The sequence below is a fragment of the Lissotriton vulgaris genome, chromosome 2_1 (genome assembly GCF_964263255.1).
Source record: "Lissotriton vulgaris chromosome 2_1, aLisVul1.2, whole genome shotgun sequence".
Lineage (NCBI taxonomy): Eukaryota > Metazoa > Chordata > Amphibia > Caudata > Salamandridae > Lissotriton > Lissotriton vulgaris.
The window spans coordinates 1,960,029,075-1,960,046,045 of record NC_141687.1 but is presented as its reverse complement, the minus strand read 5'-3'; the positions used below and the strand labels follow the sequence as shown (position 1 = coordinate 1,960,046,045).

Sequence of the window (16,971 nt, the reverse complement as noted above, 5' to 3'; positions counted from 1 at the left end):
AAGAGAGAGTCTGTCAAAGAGAGAGTCAAAGAGAGATAGTCAATGAGAGAGAGTCAGTCAAAGATAGAGAGAGTCTGTCAAAGAGAGAGAGTCTGTCAAAGACAGAGAGAGTCTGTCAAAGACAGAGAGAGTCTGTCAAAGACAGAGAGAGTCTGTCAAAGACAGAGAGAGTCTGTCAAAGACAGAGAGAGTCTGTCAAAGACAGAGAGTCTGTCAAAGAGAGAGAGAGTCTGTCAAAGAGAGAGAGAGTCTGTCAAAGAGAGAGCGAGTCTGTTAAAGAGAGAGAGGAGTCTGTCAAAGAGAGAGAGTCTGTCAAAGAGAGAGCGAGTCTGTCAAAGAGAGAGCGAGTCTGTCAAAGAGAGAGAGGAGTCTGTCAAAGAGAGAGAGTCTGTCAAAGAGAGAGAGAGTCTGTCAAAGAGAGAGAGGAGTCTGTCAAAGAGAGAGAGTCTGTCAAAGAGAGAGAGAGTCTGTCAAAGAGAGAGAGGAGTCTGTCAAAGAGAGAGAGTCTGTCAAAGAGAGAGAGTCTGTCAAAGAGAGAGGGTCTGTCAAAGAGAGAGAGTCTGTCAAAGAGAGAGAGTCTGTCAAAGAGAGAGAGAGTCTGTCAAAGAGAGAGAGTCTGTCAAAGAGAGAGAGTCTGTCAAAGAGAGAGTGAGTCAAAGAGAGATAGTCAAAGAGAGTCTGTCAAAGAAAGAGAGAGTCTGTCAAAGAAAGAGAGAGTCTGTTAAAGAAAGAGATGGTGTCAAAGAGAGAGATAGTCTGTCAAAGAGAGAAAGTCTGTCAAAGCGAGAGTCTGTCAAAGAGAGGGAGTCAAAGAGAGTCAATGAGAGAGAGTCTGCTCAAAGAGAGAGAGAGTCTGTCAAAGAGAGAGAGACTCTGTCAAAGAGAGAGAGAGGGAGTCAAAGAGAGAGTCAAAGAGAGAGTCAAAGAGAGAGTCAAAGAGAGAGAGAGAGTCTGTCAAAGAGAGAGAGAGTCTGTTAAAGAGAGAGAGAGTCTGTTAAAGAGAGAGAGAGGGAGTGAAAGAGAGAGTCTGTCAAAGAGAGAGAGTTTGTCAAAGAGAGAGTGTCTGTCAAAGAGAGAGAGAGTCTGTCAAAGAGAGAGAGAGTCTGTCAAAGAGCGAGAGTTTGTCAAAGAGTGAGAGTTTGTCAAAGGTGTAAGTATTGTGTGCAATACTTTTTGGTATATAGTGTGTGTGTAAAAGGGTGAATTTTTTTTTTATAAGCTTACCTCAGCAATAGTCCCAGAAATGCTCATTAATGAGCGTAGTGAAGCTGCTTTTACTGTTTTTATCGGTGATATTGGTGGAGCAGGGGGTTGTAGGATATATTGTGCCTCCTGTATTATTTCTTGAGGTATAGATAAGGGCATCATGCGTGATAGTTTCGTTTGTTTCGTGATGATAATCACATTGTTTTTGGCTAAGAAATTGCGAATCATAATTCCATTCCCTTCTTTAGTTTGCTGGTAAAATGGCTCATTGTAGCACGTTGCTTTAATGCAACTACTTTCATCAGCTAGAGCTAGATGATACATTACTTTGTGCTCTTGTTTAGCATTTGTATAGTTTGTTTTTGTCGAACATTTTATTACGTTGGCTCGGATTGTTTTTTGGTAAGGTTTGTTGTCTTCATGTTTCATTTTTTTGAGGTCTTCTATGGAAATCATCTGAAATGAGAGAAAATGTTAGTACACATTCTGAGCATACATTTTTCCCCTTTTGCTATTACCTGTAATAAAATAGCATGTTAATGAAGTGGTTGCATTTTAAACTGCCACCCATAATGCTTTGTGATCACTGTAATATGATTCTAATGTACCGTAGTGCATGATGTTGTCATTAGTATAGATGTGATCTAGTGTAGAATTGTAGTCTGTTGTGTATTGTTGTATTTTTTGCTGGCATTGAAATTGCTGCAGCATATATTCTAATAGCAAAGTTCTGTTTGGTGACATTTGTGTTAAATCTATATTGAAGTCTCCCATGATGACATATTTTGAATTTGGATACAAGTAAATTATGCTACTTAAAGCTTGTAATAATGTCTGCAAAAGTACATGTGGTGGTTTGTACAGTATAATAAATAAGTATTCAGAATCATTAAGATGCAGAGTGAAAATTAAAAAGTCAATTTCGTGTTGTGTTTGATATATTGGCGATAAAAGCATGTTTTTTTTGTAGTAAATGGCAATACCATGCTTAGTGTGCTGGTTGTGAAATTTATCAAATAATACTAGGTGATATTGTTCTATTAAGAACGTATTCTTATCTGCTTTTCTAGTTGTGTTGATTTCAGTAAGGCATATAATATCACTGTTCATGATATTTTTGTCTGATTTCATAGCAGTGTAATTTCTTTGCAAGGACCGTATGTTATGGACAATTATATTACACTGTTGTCTATAGCTATGTAATTGTGGTACTGATATTTGTAATAGCATGTGTGTTCTTAAACGTGTCATTTCTTCATGCACTTTTGGATGTACAGCTATTTTGTCTTGCTGAAAGTTTCTAATGTATATGTTGTCTAAAGATTTAGCTCTGCTTAAAGCTACATAATGTAGATGATGTACTTTACTGTTGTTAAAGTGAATGTAAATGGGCTCAATTGTTTCTCCTTGTGTTCTATGTATAGTTCTTGCAGAGGATTGTCTCAATGGGAATTGTTTGCGTATAATAGTTATAAATTTCTGTGTATATTGGAAATGCCGTGTAATAGCATGAATGGGTGTCCAATGAGGCAAAATATTACTGTGATATATGTGTTTGTTTTCTTGTCTTGTTAATTTGCCTACTGTTTCTTTATCAAAATTAATCCAAATTACATTTGGGCTGTTATTGATAGTTTCCACAAATTCTACTATACCTGTTGCACCATTTGTTAAACCATCATTGACATTTATATTGTTAGTTAAATCATATCTTAATTGCAATGCAATATGTAATATTGATGGCAGGCTCATTGTTTTAGTAGAATCTGTGGGCAACTGTTTTAGTATTTTTTTTTTTACTGCTTCACTTAAGTCTGCTGCAACTGTATCTATTGCTGTAGCTGTGTAAACTGGGTAATGGGTTATATGTTCTAATAAAACTGCATTATTTACGCTATTGACTTCATTGTTAGTTCCCATAATGTAAGGGATCGTTTTGCTAATGTTTTCAGGTGGCTCTATTTCTCGTGTTTTTATCTGTATAATATCCTCATTTGTTTGTTTCCCTTCTCTTAATCTGTTTAGTAGTTGAGCAAATGGCAAGTCATTTTGTTGTCTCATTATTTTAGTCAACTCAAATAACTTGAAATGTGTCTGCCATAAATTAGTACTTACTGGCCTATATGAATGTTTTGGGTTGTCAAATATGTATGGGTCAAAAACTGGCTTCAATTGGTAAAAGTCTCCAATTGCTAAAATAGATATACCGCCAAAAGGGAGATCAGACATTTTTATCTCTTGCAATCTATTATGTATAAAGTTGAATACATTAGCCCCTACCATTGATATTTCATCAATTATTAGCAATTTAAGATGCATTAGCTGACCTTGTAGTGTGCTTCTATTCTCATGAGTTAGCTGTCTATGAGTTAGTGTTTGTGAAATAGGTATTTTAAAAGTACTATGTAGTGTTTGTCCTTGAATGTTATGTGCTGCTTTGCCAGTTGGAGCTGTAAGCAATACATATATGTTATCTGGGTTTTCTCCTGCTTTTGTATTGTAATAACGTACTAATGTTTGGTAAAGTGCTGTTATAAGGAAACTTTTGCCTACTCCTGCACCACCTGTACAAAATGTGTAGCATGGTGTTTCTTTAGTTTTAACCCAATGCAAATGATGATATATAAAGTTAAGTTGTTCTTCTGTTAGATTTTGCATTATACTATCATATTGTTCTTTTGGCATTATGTTATTGCTTATTGATTCTTCTCTACTTGTACTTCTAATCCCTAAATCAAATGATAGGTCATACAATGGGTTTTCATTATTTTGCACTTCATGGCATATGGTGTTATCTTCTTCTGTATCTATTGGTGGTAGCAATGTATCTAATATACTAGTTTCATTGCTATTAGTTGTTAGTTGTTTATTATGTTTATTATATTTATTATGGTTTGAATCAACTGCATTTTTAAGTTCTAGATAGCGTTCATAATAAGTTCCCTTGTTATTAATTATATTATGTTCATTTCGCCATGGGTAAAAAAGCATGAGCAATTCTCTATAGTAATTTTCTGAGTCATTTTTGATGTTAAATCTGCAATAGCGAATTACTCTTGCTTTTTTTCTTTTTATGCAGTTTGTTTCGTCTACTAAATTTATCTCAAGTTCTTCGTCATCTGAGCTATGAAAGTTATTTTCAATAAGGAAATTGTCATGGCCTGTTTCTTCTTTTCCTTTACATTTTTTCTTTTCATTATACATAGATGCATAGTCAGCTAATGTACATGTTTCTAATTTTACAGGGCGTTTACTATACCTGACTATAATATTATCATATTGTATTTTACAAGACTCATCTGGTAAAGAATTGATAGTTTCGATGTCTTTTAATAAGTATGTACGCTTTTCATTAGGACTTGTATTGATAAATACAAAAGATCTTGAACTTTTCCGTAAAGGAATTTGTAGTATTAGATATGCTGCTTCTTGTGCACTTATTTCTGTACAGTTTAAGAATTTGTTCCCTATATGCTTAAGTTGTTCCTTAATACTTGGATTAGCATGTACTTCTTTAGCAGCTTGGGCAATTAGTTTGCTCATTCCTCGCTGTGATTTACTAATGTATGAAACAATATACACAGCACATGCATATGCATCTAAGATGTATTGTATATCTATGTTTGCTTGCCATGCTTTCAAAATAGTTGGATTGTAGTTATTTATAAAGCATTCAGCTGGTGTTCTTTTCAAGAAAATAGTATTTTTTTGTATAATAGATTGTATACATAAAGTATATTGTTTTAGATCTATGTTCATTGAATGCAAAAACTGTTCAAAAGTATAATTTGTAAATTCTTGGCTATTTATAGTTAGATGTATTAGTTCAATTTGCTGTAAGAGCTCGTTATTTGTTTTGTCTAGCTCTATTGGTTCTAGTATAAAAGTTTCAGGCATTGGATATCTGGGATAATGATATTTGCATGTTCTTTTATGTTTGATACGGCAGTTCTTGGTATGGCCGTGTCTTTGTAGAGGTAGTAAAGACTCTATATCTGGTTCTTCTGTTTTTGCACATGTAACATACTTATTTATGAAAGTAGTGACTTCATCTCTATCAGAAGTTTCATATAGTGGAGCATTTTCTATCCATATTATAGCATGTATATGTGGTGATCCCCGTTGTTGGAATTCCACTCTATAAAAGTAATCAATAATTTTGCCAATTGGATTACTTTCATGCAATAAAACAGAATTAAATAATTTCCGAACTTGAAAGTCAAAATGTCTTGCACATGTAATGGGATTCTGCTGTATTAATTTGCATTTTGTTTCCCATGACATATTGTTAAATTCTTCTTTTGTGCATTCTGGTCTCTTTTCTGTACGTAATAATATGTTAATTAAGTGATACCATTTCGTTTCTGCAGCAGATAACGTTAAAAAAAATGTTGGTAATCCTAATTGTCTAATCATAGCAAAGAGGTCTTTTTTGCATTGCTCCCAATATGGTGGTGAACTACGGATAGTTTTAAGTATTTTGTATCCTTCATTATACTGCAAAATTGTATCTAATTTATTCTTTATGTCTTTGGCAGTTATAATGTTTCCATTATTAAAGTATTTCCTAAGAGATATAAATATTTTGCTCTGTAATTGTTTAATGTGTAATGTTTTTAATTTAAAGAAAAGATTAGTAACACACTTTGCTACTCTTAGATCATTACTTCTTACTTCTGATTGACAGATTGTGCTGTAATGTATTGGGACATGCCTTTCTTCATTAGTCGGCCTTCGTTTCCCGCCAAATATAGTTGGGAATGCCAAATATTCAGAATCTTTGTCTTCATACAGGCCTCTTGGTGTGTTATATTCTGCAGGTGCTAAACTTAAAATATTATTTGTTTCTGTAGTAATAGTTTCATTATCTAACATAGTATCTAAATTTCCTGCTGGAATGTTGTCTGAGGAATCTGACGTATTACTTGTATCTGAAGTCTCATCACAAGAATGTATATCTTGTGTTGTATAATCCCAATCTTCATTAATAGTGATTCCATATTCTTGAAACAAAGTGCTTGTAGTGGCTAAATATAAAGCTGCACGTTTAACTTTGTTTGGTCTAACATTTTCATAATGGGTATAAGATTTATAACTTAATTTCCTTTTTAATTTTATTGGAATTGTCATGTTATCATTAATTTGCCTTGGTAAAACAGTTACTGTTGTCATAACGTCTGCAGGGACATTTACTACTGCACCTGATAGAGATTTTTGGAATCCACGTGGTAATGTTCTAATTTGTAAAAAAGGTATTCTTGGCGATACTAATCTTTCTTCTAAGTTATGCAACTGTAAGACTGGTGGGATATCAGGAAATGTCATCCCATTATATACTGAACATGGAGGTATTTTGTCTTTTGATATATATGTGTAACATGTTCTGCATATCTCATTTGTTCTGTATTTGCTAATATTACATTCTATGAATTTAGCTCTCTTACTAATACTGTGTGTATTTTGAAGACTTTGCTTATGCCAGAGTTGATTGCAAATAGTGCATGTGTACTCGGGTCCATATCTTATTTCTTCCTGAAATATCCTAATTATCTCATTTGTTGTTTGACCTGCTATATGTCTATGATTAAGTTCATTCTCTTTGTTTTGTGTCTGTTTTCTTTTTCTAGTACTGTTTACTTCTAGAATTTCTATATTGGTTGGTTGAATTAGTGATTCAACATTAGCTGTTAATGTGTTTATTATCTCAGTATTGTTAAGAGCTATGTGTGAAGCTAAATAACTGTCTTCTGTTACATGCAGTCTATTGTCCTGACTATTGCTGTTTTGTGTGTTTAGTATTGTATTTTCTACTTGTAAGTTATTCGAAGGAATTTCCCCTAATGCATTTATAGATATATGTGTCGTATGAACATATATGCTTTTTCTCGACTTTACATTTCCTTGTCTATGATTCCGTTGTGTTTGGTGTAAACCTTTTTTGCTAATTGTTGTTATGTTCACTGTAGTTAAATCTAAAGTAATACTCTCAGAATTAGTAATTTGTTCTCTATTGCCTAATTTTAGGATGTATTCTATAATAAGATTAATAGAGTCAAGGTTGATAGCAATACATGTTCCATTAGGATGTTGTATTGCATTTTCATTTTGGCTATGTGAATCAAATAGAGAGTATGTATGTAGAGTTTTGAAGACTGAAATTATATATCTACCTATAGAGATCAATATACCAGTTTGTGAATTAATTGTAGAAGTTAGTGCAGATATAAATTTACTATGTAAAGTTTGTGCTGATTTTGTTAGTTCTTCGCTAAAGCATTTTTTGAGCTTTGTAGAATAGATTATGTCATTGCTAACTATGTAATTTGGTAACTTTAGAGGTTGCATACAATCTTGTTCACCGACAGAGTGCATTTCAGTGTACAAAGCATCTCCAAGATTCATAATACAGTGCAAGTCTACACTATCCCAAATATATGCTGGTTTACAGTAGTTCTTTAGAATAGCAAATATACTATTTTGAAGACAATGTGTATAGTGACTAGTTTTATCACTATGTGTATTTTTGTCCTGTGGATGTGTGTTATGTAAAAAGGGAATTTCTTGTGGTGTTTGTGTTAAAATATGTGAATCTATATTGGTATTATTTGTGCTACTTTCCTTGTTCTGCAATGTGCTATTGTGTATATTATCATGAAGTAAACTGTCATTACTTCCAGTAATAAGTTTATATGTATTATAGTAATCACTTGAATATGTGTTTGTATGTACATTACTTGTGTTTATTGTTTGTTGTACATTTATGTGTGTGTTATTAATTACATTAGTAGAATATGTGTTGGTATTTAACTTACTTGCTGGTATTGTTTGTTGTAGATTTATGTGTGTGCTATTAATATGTTGTCTTTCTGTGTTGCTCTTAAGTGTTTTCTTAAGTATACTTGCATATGTGTCAGTAGGAGTAGTCTCTTCTGGTGTATTAGTATATTGTGTTGTGCTGATCTGCTTGCTGTTCTTTTTAGATTGATTATTAGGCCCTGTTGTAGTGAGAATTGCACAGGAATACGTACTAGTACTAGGAGTATTATCTAAAAATGCTAATGGCTGTTCCTTATTCCAAAAAGTATTTTTTTTAGATTGACATCTCTGAAGGATTTTTTTGGCATTTTCTATACGCATTTCAAATGCTTGTGTGAAAAATTTTTCACTACCTTTAGTAGAATACACATAAAAAATTTTCGGTGCTACTGCATTCTTATTTTTTTCATGACGCACCATTGCTTTTTGAAGTGATTCTTTTGTAATCGTACTTATTTGTATTGGAGTTAATTCATACGGCACACAATTCAGGTTTGGTTTCTTAAGATAGTGTGCCAGATTAGTGATGTACTCTAGAAGTTTTTCAAATGTGAACTGTATAGTAATACATGTTCCATTTGGATGAGGCATTCCAGTCTTATCACGACTATGTGAGTCAAATACAAAGTATGAATCATTTTTCTTAAAAATGGAAATAACATAAATTTCCATGCAAAGTATAACACCGGAGTTGGAATCAAGTGCAGGTTTTAATATTTTGTTGAGATTTGGAAACGAAGGGTCACATTGTTGTAATATGTCTCCATAATAAGGTTCTTTAAGTTTAAGAGAATAGATAGTAGTATTGTGTTCAATAAAATTAGGTAACTCATCTGGATGCCTAAGTTGTTCGCTATTAAGTAAATGCATATCTATATATAAAGCATCACCTAATTTCATAATGTAATGCAAGTCTTCTTTAGTCCATGTATGTGCATCTTTGTAATAGTTGTGTATAATTGCAAAAGTACTATTTGGCAAGCATTGATAACCTCTCGAATTGCATGTAAATTTGTCATGACCTTGATGATAATCTGCTGCTATTATTTGCATGTTAGCTAATCTAATTTATGAAATAATTTGATATCGCTACAGTATTGCTAGATTTTTTTGTTATCCGCGAGTCTATTTTCGTTCTCTTATTTAATCTATATATATATATATATATATATATATATATATATATATATATATATCTATTGCTAATTTATATTTTATTTTGTACTTAACTATAATGCAAGGCAATTAATTGAACACTATTTTTTTGCTTTGTATTTTAGGTAGCAGATTTAGATGTATTTTGTTTACAATTTTAGTGATGTACTAGCTATAAGTTATACTATTAGCATATATATATATATATATATATTTGGATATATTTATATGTATATATATATAGTTATTTTACTGTTAAATATATTCCAAGTTACAGGTTGATAGCTTATTTAAAAAACATACTTCTAATTGTATATATTTCCAAACAATTAGCAATTGTCTTTATAAAAGAAATAATTTTCAATGTTAAGTATATAAATATATATATATTTTTTTAATAACTAATTATATATCTGATTTTGTCTAGTTTTTTTTCTCTAAATCCACTCTATTGTTGTTTTGGACTTGTTTTATAGTTGGAGCTGGTAGCAAAAGAAAAAGCAATTACTTTTACTTTTTTGTTTACTATTTTTTTTTCTTAAGATTAATGTTACCTATGGAAATCTTCTATATGATCTTTTCGAATTCTAAGTATATACAAAATATATATATATATATATATATATATATATATATATATATATATATATATATATATATATATATATATATATATATATATATATATATATATATATATATATATATATATATGGGTGTGTGTTGATATGTGTCTTGCTTTTTCCCTTGCTATTTCTATACTTACAAGTCAATACAGAAGCAAAATAGATACTTTTACCGTGATGATGTTTTCACTGATGTTGTGTCAAACAATTCAGAACGTCTGATGTTATTCAATCAATTGGCAATCTAAGGAAGAATGAAACAAGCATTAATATTGAGTTGACATATTAATATAATAAAAGTGGCTTGATACTCCAGACTATGTGTAGAAGTTGTATGTGTAGTATGTGTGTGGACTGAGTGAAGCATATTAGTAGTCGTAAATCGAGTTTTAGAAGTGTATGTAGTATAGACTAACTAGTAATGTATAGTAGTAAGGAGGATAAAGTGAGCAAGATAGAGAGAGATGTAGGGCAGGACGAAGAGATGTTAATAAAGAGGGGTGGTTAGGCAATATTGAGAGTAGTGGAAAGATGAAGAGAAAGATAAGGAAAAGAGAGAAGTCTGATAAGGAAGAGAGGATATAGAGGTGTAGAATGTAAGCTACAAAAAAATCGAAATGTAAATTACATGAAGTTATTTTTATGAGAAGTTGTAAATAGTGTATTAGATGCATTGTTTGTAATTTTAAGCAAGTACAAAGGAATAGGAGAGGTAGTGAGATTAAGGAACACTTAATCCCTTGTTAAATCTAAATAAACAATAGAAGAGACGTTAAATACATCTGAATTTGCCACAGATACTGAGTGATGCAACTGGGGAATTGCACACTCACTTTAGGTGGAAAAGAAAGCCCTCACACACCGACCTAGTCAGTGTCATGCTTCATCATTGGGCCCCACCAAAGAGGCCGAATGCCTCTTTGGTGTGCTACGACGCCAGAAGACTGCGGAGCAGGTTTTGTGAAAAAGGCATGTTGTGAGTTTTATAATTAAAACTGCCTAATGTGTAAGTAAAAATCTATAATTCTTGATGCTTAGTACACAAATGAAAGAGTTATGTGTCTGAATTTAATGCCCAAGGTAATGGATTTGTTAATTTAAAATACTAATTAGTCAGTCAACATGTTTCATGTTTTACAGTTGTTTACATTTCCTTAGGCATTTATAATGACAGAATTATACCCCGGCGGTATGGACTCTCTAATCGCCCACCCTGACCTGGGGGCGTGAAAGTCAAAATATCAAAAAAATGATTTAGTGCATAAAAAAAGGGGGAAGAGCAATTGCTCATTCCAAAAATACTCCTAATTGCGGAGTGTTTGTGCACCTGTAAAAGAAATAACAGACAAACATATAAAAGTTTCACACAATTAGTTGTAAATATAAGTCATTGCGTTTGTCCAGGGTGTTCTATAGTTGTTGCATAGTGTTCCTAAATAAACACTATAGTTAACATCCTCTATATAGCCTTATAGGGATGCTCACACTAACTTAGTAAAGTGAAGTGGAAAAGTGTGTAAAGCACACAAAGTAGCTAGAAAGTGTTGATGAACAGAGGAGACACATAAGAGATCAAGAGAGCTAGAAAGCAAGAAGAGAAGTAAGTGCAGAATGGAGTGAGAAGATAGCAAGTAAAAAAAGTGCAAGATAGAAAGTGAAGACAAGATGGAGACGTAGATAGAGAGTGAAGACAGGAAGGAGAGAGGACAAGAGAGAGAGAAAAAGGGAGGGTAGGATGTAGGGCATGAGCAAGAAGGAGGAATGGAAAGGCAGAACAACATAGGGAAGGATATAGAGAGTGAAAGTCACAGAGTGCAAAAGGAAGAGCAAGAAAGAGAGAAAGCAGGAGTTAAAGGGAGGGTGTCCATGAGCAAGAAAGAATTAAGAAGGGAGCAGTTGGAAGAGGGGGCAAGAGGGAGAGTGATGGCAAAGGGAAAATAGCAGAAGGGAGATAAAAAAAGAATGATGATAGAGAGGGAGTAAGAAGGAAGGAGAGAGAGCAGATGGAATAAGAGTCAAGAGTAAGAAGAAAGAGAGCAAAAAGGAGAGAGAAAAGAGAAGAGAGTGCAGAATGGAGTCAGAGGGCAAGAAAGAGAAGGAGTGCAAGATGGAAATGTAGCACAATATGGGGAAGGAGATAGAAAGTTAAAGTAAGAGAGAGGGCAAAAGGGAGAGCAAGGGAGAGAGAGAAAAAGCATGATGTAAAGAGAGGGATGGAAGAAAGAAGGTGAGAGGGTAGATGAAGAAAAGCACAAGAGTGTGAATATAAGATGGAGTGGCCAAAATAAAGAGAAATAAAGAAGGAATACAAGATAGCGACATAAGGAGCAGAGAAAGAAAGGAGAGAGATGGAAAGGGTATGCAAGAAGAAGAGAGGGCCAAAAGGTAAGAGCAACAGGGAGAGAGATAAAGATCGAAGGAATAGGAAGAGAGGGCAGGAGAGATAAGCATGATAGAAAAGGATAGAGAGAGCAAGCAGAAAGGAGAAAGGACGCAGGGCGCAAAGGGAGCAGCTTTTTTGCGCAGGCCAAAAGCTAATGAGAACTGTAGTGTGTGTTTGGGTCGGCCCTCGTCATTCATTGTCTGGCTCCATAAATTGAGCCTAGCCATTGGACGAGGGGCCTGTCCGTCAATTTAAAGCAGACTCAGGGGCGTTCAAGATTCTTTGGCTTTTGCCGACAAAACGACGCCAGGACGCCCCCGATTGTAGCCCGGCATTGCCGGGACCTGCCTTTGATGACGTATCAGGTTTCTTTGTCTGTGGCGGAAAAAATTGCAGGTAAGCGATGGTGTCTTTTGTAATATAAATGACTGTCTCTTTTGAATGCCCCAGCTGAAATGTTTAATGACGTATTTTTTTTTGTTGTTCTCTGCAGGTATTTGGCGACGGCACAGTGGGGGTAACAATTTACGGTCTGTATCCTTGGCTTGCTGTCTGTCTCTGTCTCCATGGTAGAAGGGATTTCTTGCAGGTAAGAGATGGTATCTTTTAAGGACAGAGATGGAGAGTGAAGGCAGGAAGGAGATAATACGCAGGAGTAAGAAGAAAGGCAGAAAGTAAAGGAAGAGTAAGAAGTAGGGCATGAGCAAGGAGGGAGGGAGAGAGAGCAGATGGAAGAGGGTGCAGGAGAGAGGTATGGTAGAGAGAAAAGAAAGCATAAAAGAGATAGAGAGAAGAATGAAAGATAGGGAGGAAGAGGAACACGGAGAGTATTAGAAAAGAAGGAGAGTGCAGGACAGAGAAGCATGATAGATAGAAAAGGAGCAAGAAGAAAGGAGAGAGCAGATGGAATAGGGGGCAGGAAGAAGAAGGAAGAGAGCAGAAAGGAGAGATATAGAGAAGAAAGAATAAAGAAGTAATTTTAAAAAAGAAGAGAGAGTGCAAAAAAAAGAACGGAGTACGCAGAGACGAGGTAAAAAGAAGATAGAGAAAGAGGAAGAGGGTGCAGGAGATAGAAGTATGATCGATAAGGAAGTAAAGAGGACGCAAGATAATGGAAATCTTGAGAGAGAACGTAGAAAGGGGAAAAGACTGCAGAATGGAGGCATAGGGCAAAAAATAGAAGGGGTGCAAGATGGAAAGCCAGAACAAGATAGGGAAGGAGATAGAAAGTGAAAGTCACAGAGTGCAAAAGGAAGAGCAAGGAAGAGAGAAAGCAGGGTGTGCATGAGCAAGAAAGAATTAAGAAGGGAGCAGTTGGAAGAGGGGGCAAGAGGGAGAGTGATGGCAAAGGGAAAATAGCAGAAGGGAGATACAAAAATAATCATGATAGAGAGGGAGGAAGAAGGAAGGAGAGAGAGGAGATGGAATAGGGTGCAGGAGAGAGAAAAAAGAGCAAAAAGGAGAGATAAGAGAGTGCAGAATGGAGTCAGAGGACAAAAAGGAGAAGGAGTGCAAGATGGAAATGGAGAACAACATAGGGAAGGAGATAGAAAGTGAAAGTAAAAGAGAGGGCAAAAGGGAGAGCAAAGGAGAGAGAAAATGCATGAGGTAAAGAGAGGGTGGGAAGGAGGGCATGAGCAAGAAATAAGTAAGTATGGAGCAGTTGGAAGAGGGTGCAAGAGGGAGATTGATGACAAAGAGAAAAGAGCAGAAAGGAGGGAGATAAAAAGAGAAGCATAATAGAGTGGGAGCAAGAAGGAAAGAGAGAGCAGTTGAAATAGGGGGTAGTAGGGAGAAGGAGAGAGCAGAAAAGAGAGATATATATAGGAGAGCAATAAAGAGAGCAGGAGGGAACAGATTGTGATGGAAGAAAGAAGGTGTGTATAGATGAAAAAAGCACAAGATTGTGAATGTAAGATGTAGTGGGCAAAATAAAGAGAAATAAAGAAGGAATACAAGATAGCAACATAAGGAGGAGAGAAAGAAAGGAGAGAGATGGAAAGAGTATGCAAGAAGAAGAGAGGGGCAAAAGGTAAGAGCATGCAAAGAGAGATAAAGATAGGAATAGGAAAAGAGATGGCAGGAGAGATAAGCATGATAGAAAAGGGAGAGAGGAAGCAGAAAGGAGAAAGGACGCAGGAAATAGAGAGATAAAGAATAAATTCAAGAGACAGCTACATTTAGGAAGTAGAGAAAGAAAGGAGAGAGATGGAAAGGGTATGCAAGAAGAAGAGGGTCAAAAGATAAGATAGCAAGAGGGAGAGAGATAAAGATAGAAGGAATAGGAAAAGAGAGGGAAGGAGAGATAAGCATAATAGATAAGTAGGGAGAGAGCAAGCATAAGTAGAGAGAGCAAGCTGAGACGCAAGCTAGAAAGAGCATCAGAGAGAAGGTAAGGAGGAGTAAAAGTGAGAGCAGAATAGAGTGAGTAAAAGAAAGTGCATGATAGAAAGAAAGAGAAGAGGGGAATACAGGAGAGAGTGTAGAAGAGAAAGGATGCAAAAGAGGGAGAGGAAAAAAAAGAAGGAAAGTAGGAGAAAGTGAGGAAAGAATAGAGCAGGAGTAAATAAAATAGAAAGACTGCTGGCAAAATCATGAATGAGATGCAGAGTAAATGCAAGAGAGAGGAAAGGCAAGAATGCAAAATTGAAAGGGAAGGCAAGAGAAAGATGTATATATGTTGCATGTGCTGTCTCAGTATCTAATCATTTGCTCATCTCCAAACTAAATCAAATGTTGTTTATGAGGCAAACTTTTGTGTATATCCAGCAAAGAATGCCCAGTACAGACAGAAAGAACAAAGTCTTAGTTATAAGTTTTCCTTTACCTTTGACCTCTCTCCTGATTACGACCTCACCAGTGCTGCTTTCATCTCCAAAGTAAATTAAATGTTGTTTATGAGGCAAACTTTTGTGTATAACTATCTAGCAAAGAATGCCCAGTACAGACAGGAAGTACTACCCAAAAATGTCTAAAGTAAAATAAGTTTTAAGTATTAACGTACCGTGTTGAATGAACGAATTTGAAAGATGTGTCCTCGATGGGGCAGTTGCACCAAATGGCAAATTTTTTGTCCTGTAAAAGCAAAATATACCGTTAGCAAAAGTTTGAGAAGAGTGAGGACATTTGTGTGAAGTATATTAGAAGTTGTAAATAGAGAATTAGAAGCAGTATGTATTATAGAGTAACTAGTATAGTAGTAAAGACTATAAAATAACAAGGTGGAAAGAGATAGAGGTCAGGAAGAAGAGAGAGATGGATAGAAAGAGGGGAAGATAGGCAAAAAGAAAAGGAGTGAAAATAAAAAAGAAGGATGATGAACCGTGCAAGTTAAAAAGAAGCTTGATATGGAGAGAATGCAAAGAAGTGAAAAGACGACAAAAATAAAGACAAAAATAAAGAAGTAAGAGTGCAGGAAATTGAAGTATGATAGATAAAGAGTGAAGCATAATAGAGAGGGAGCAAGAAGGAAGGAGAGAGCAGCTGGTAATTGAAAAAAGGAAGAGAGAGTGCAAGAGAGAACGTGAGGAACTTTTTTTGACAAAAGAATGTCAAAAAGGGTATATAAAGAAGAAAACCACAAGAGTGTGAAAGTAAGATAGGTAGAGTGTGCAAAATTGAGAGAAATAAAGAAGGAATACAAAAGAGCGAGATATAAGGAGGAGAGTAAGAAGGAGTGGTGGAAAGTGTCTGGAAGAAGAGAGGGGCAAAAGGTTAAGATATCAAGAGAGTGAGAGAAATAAAGATAGAAGGAATAGGAAAAGAGAAGGTAAAAGAGATAAGCATAATAGATAAGTCGGGAGATAGCAAGCAGAAGGGGGAGGACGCAAAAAATAGAGAGCACGAGAGAGAAGAAAAGGATGGGTAAAAGTGAGAGCTGAATAGAGATGGAGTAAAAGAAAGTGTGCATGATAGACGGGAAGAAGATTAAAACAGGAGAGAGAAGGTATAAGAGAGGGCATGAAAAAAAGAGGGAAAAGAGAAGAAGAAATAAAGTAGGTGTAATAGTGAGGGAAGAATAGAGCAGGAGTAAATTAAAGAGAAAGACTGATGGCAAAATGGGAAAGGAGATGCAGAGTAAATGCAAAAGAGATAAAGTCAAAAATGCAAAATTGAATTGTAAGTCAAGAGAGTGAAATGTATGTATGTTGCATGTGCTAGCTTAGTATGTAAGCATTTGCTGCCGGGACCTGTAAAGAAGGTGGGGATGAATATATAGGGTGAGGGCAGAAGAGTGAGAATGCAGGAGAGAGAAGGAGAGCAAAAGAAAGAGAAAGTCGGAGAAAAGGAGAGAAGAATAATGCGAGAGTGAAAGAAAGGACATTGAATGTAAAATTGTGAAGGAGATGCAGAGTAAATGCAGAAGAGAGACATAAGGAAAGGCAAGAAAGAAATTGAAAGGGAAGGCAGGAAATAAAGAGATCTATGTATATTGCGTGTGGTAAATGAGTCAAAGCATTCCCTACAGGGACCTTTCCAAAAAGTGTTTGTTATAAGTTTTACTTCTCTGTTGATTCCAACTTTACCAGTGGCGCTCTTGTACAAAAGCATAAGATGTGCTTTAGGAGCGAAATTTTGTGTATAAGTATACAGCAAAGAATGCTTAGTACAAACAGCAATTATTAAAAAACGAAATGTATTAAGTAAAATAAATAAAGTATTAACATACCGTGTTTATATAACTAATTTCAAATTGTGTAGTCGATGGGTCAGTTGCAACAAACGTGTACTTTTTTACCCTACAAAACAAAAATAGCATTAGCAAAATATTATGAGTGCAGGCCA

General features: G+C 35.0%; 1 long non-coding RNA gene across 1 annotated transcript; it reads right to left on the bottom strand.

Annotated features, from left to right (window-relative positions):
- Positions 1 to 1,573: 1,573 nt before the first annotated feature.
- On the bottom strand, positions 1,574 to 15,262 carry LOC147733553 (uncharacterized). The gene is made up of 3 exons (XR_015308532.1): positions 15,191 to 15,262; positions 9,977 to 10,047; positions 1,574 to 1,662 (listed from the first exon to the last, which is right to left on the bottom strand). It is a non-coding gene; the product is annotated as an uncharacterized LOC147733553 (long non-coding RNA).
- Between the last annotated feature and the right edge of the window lie 1,709 nt (positions 15,263 to 16,971).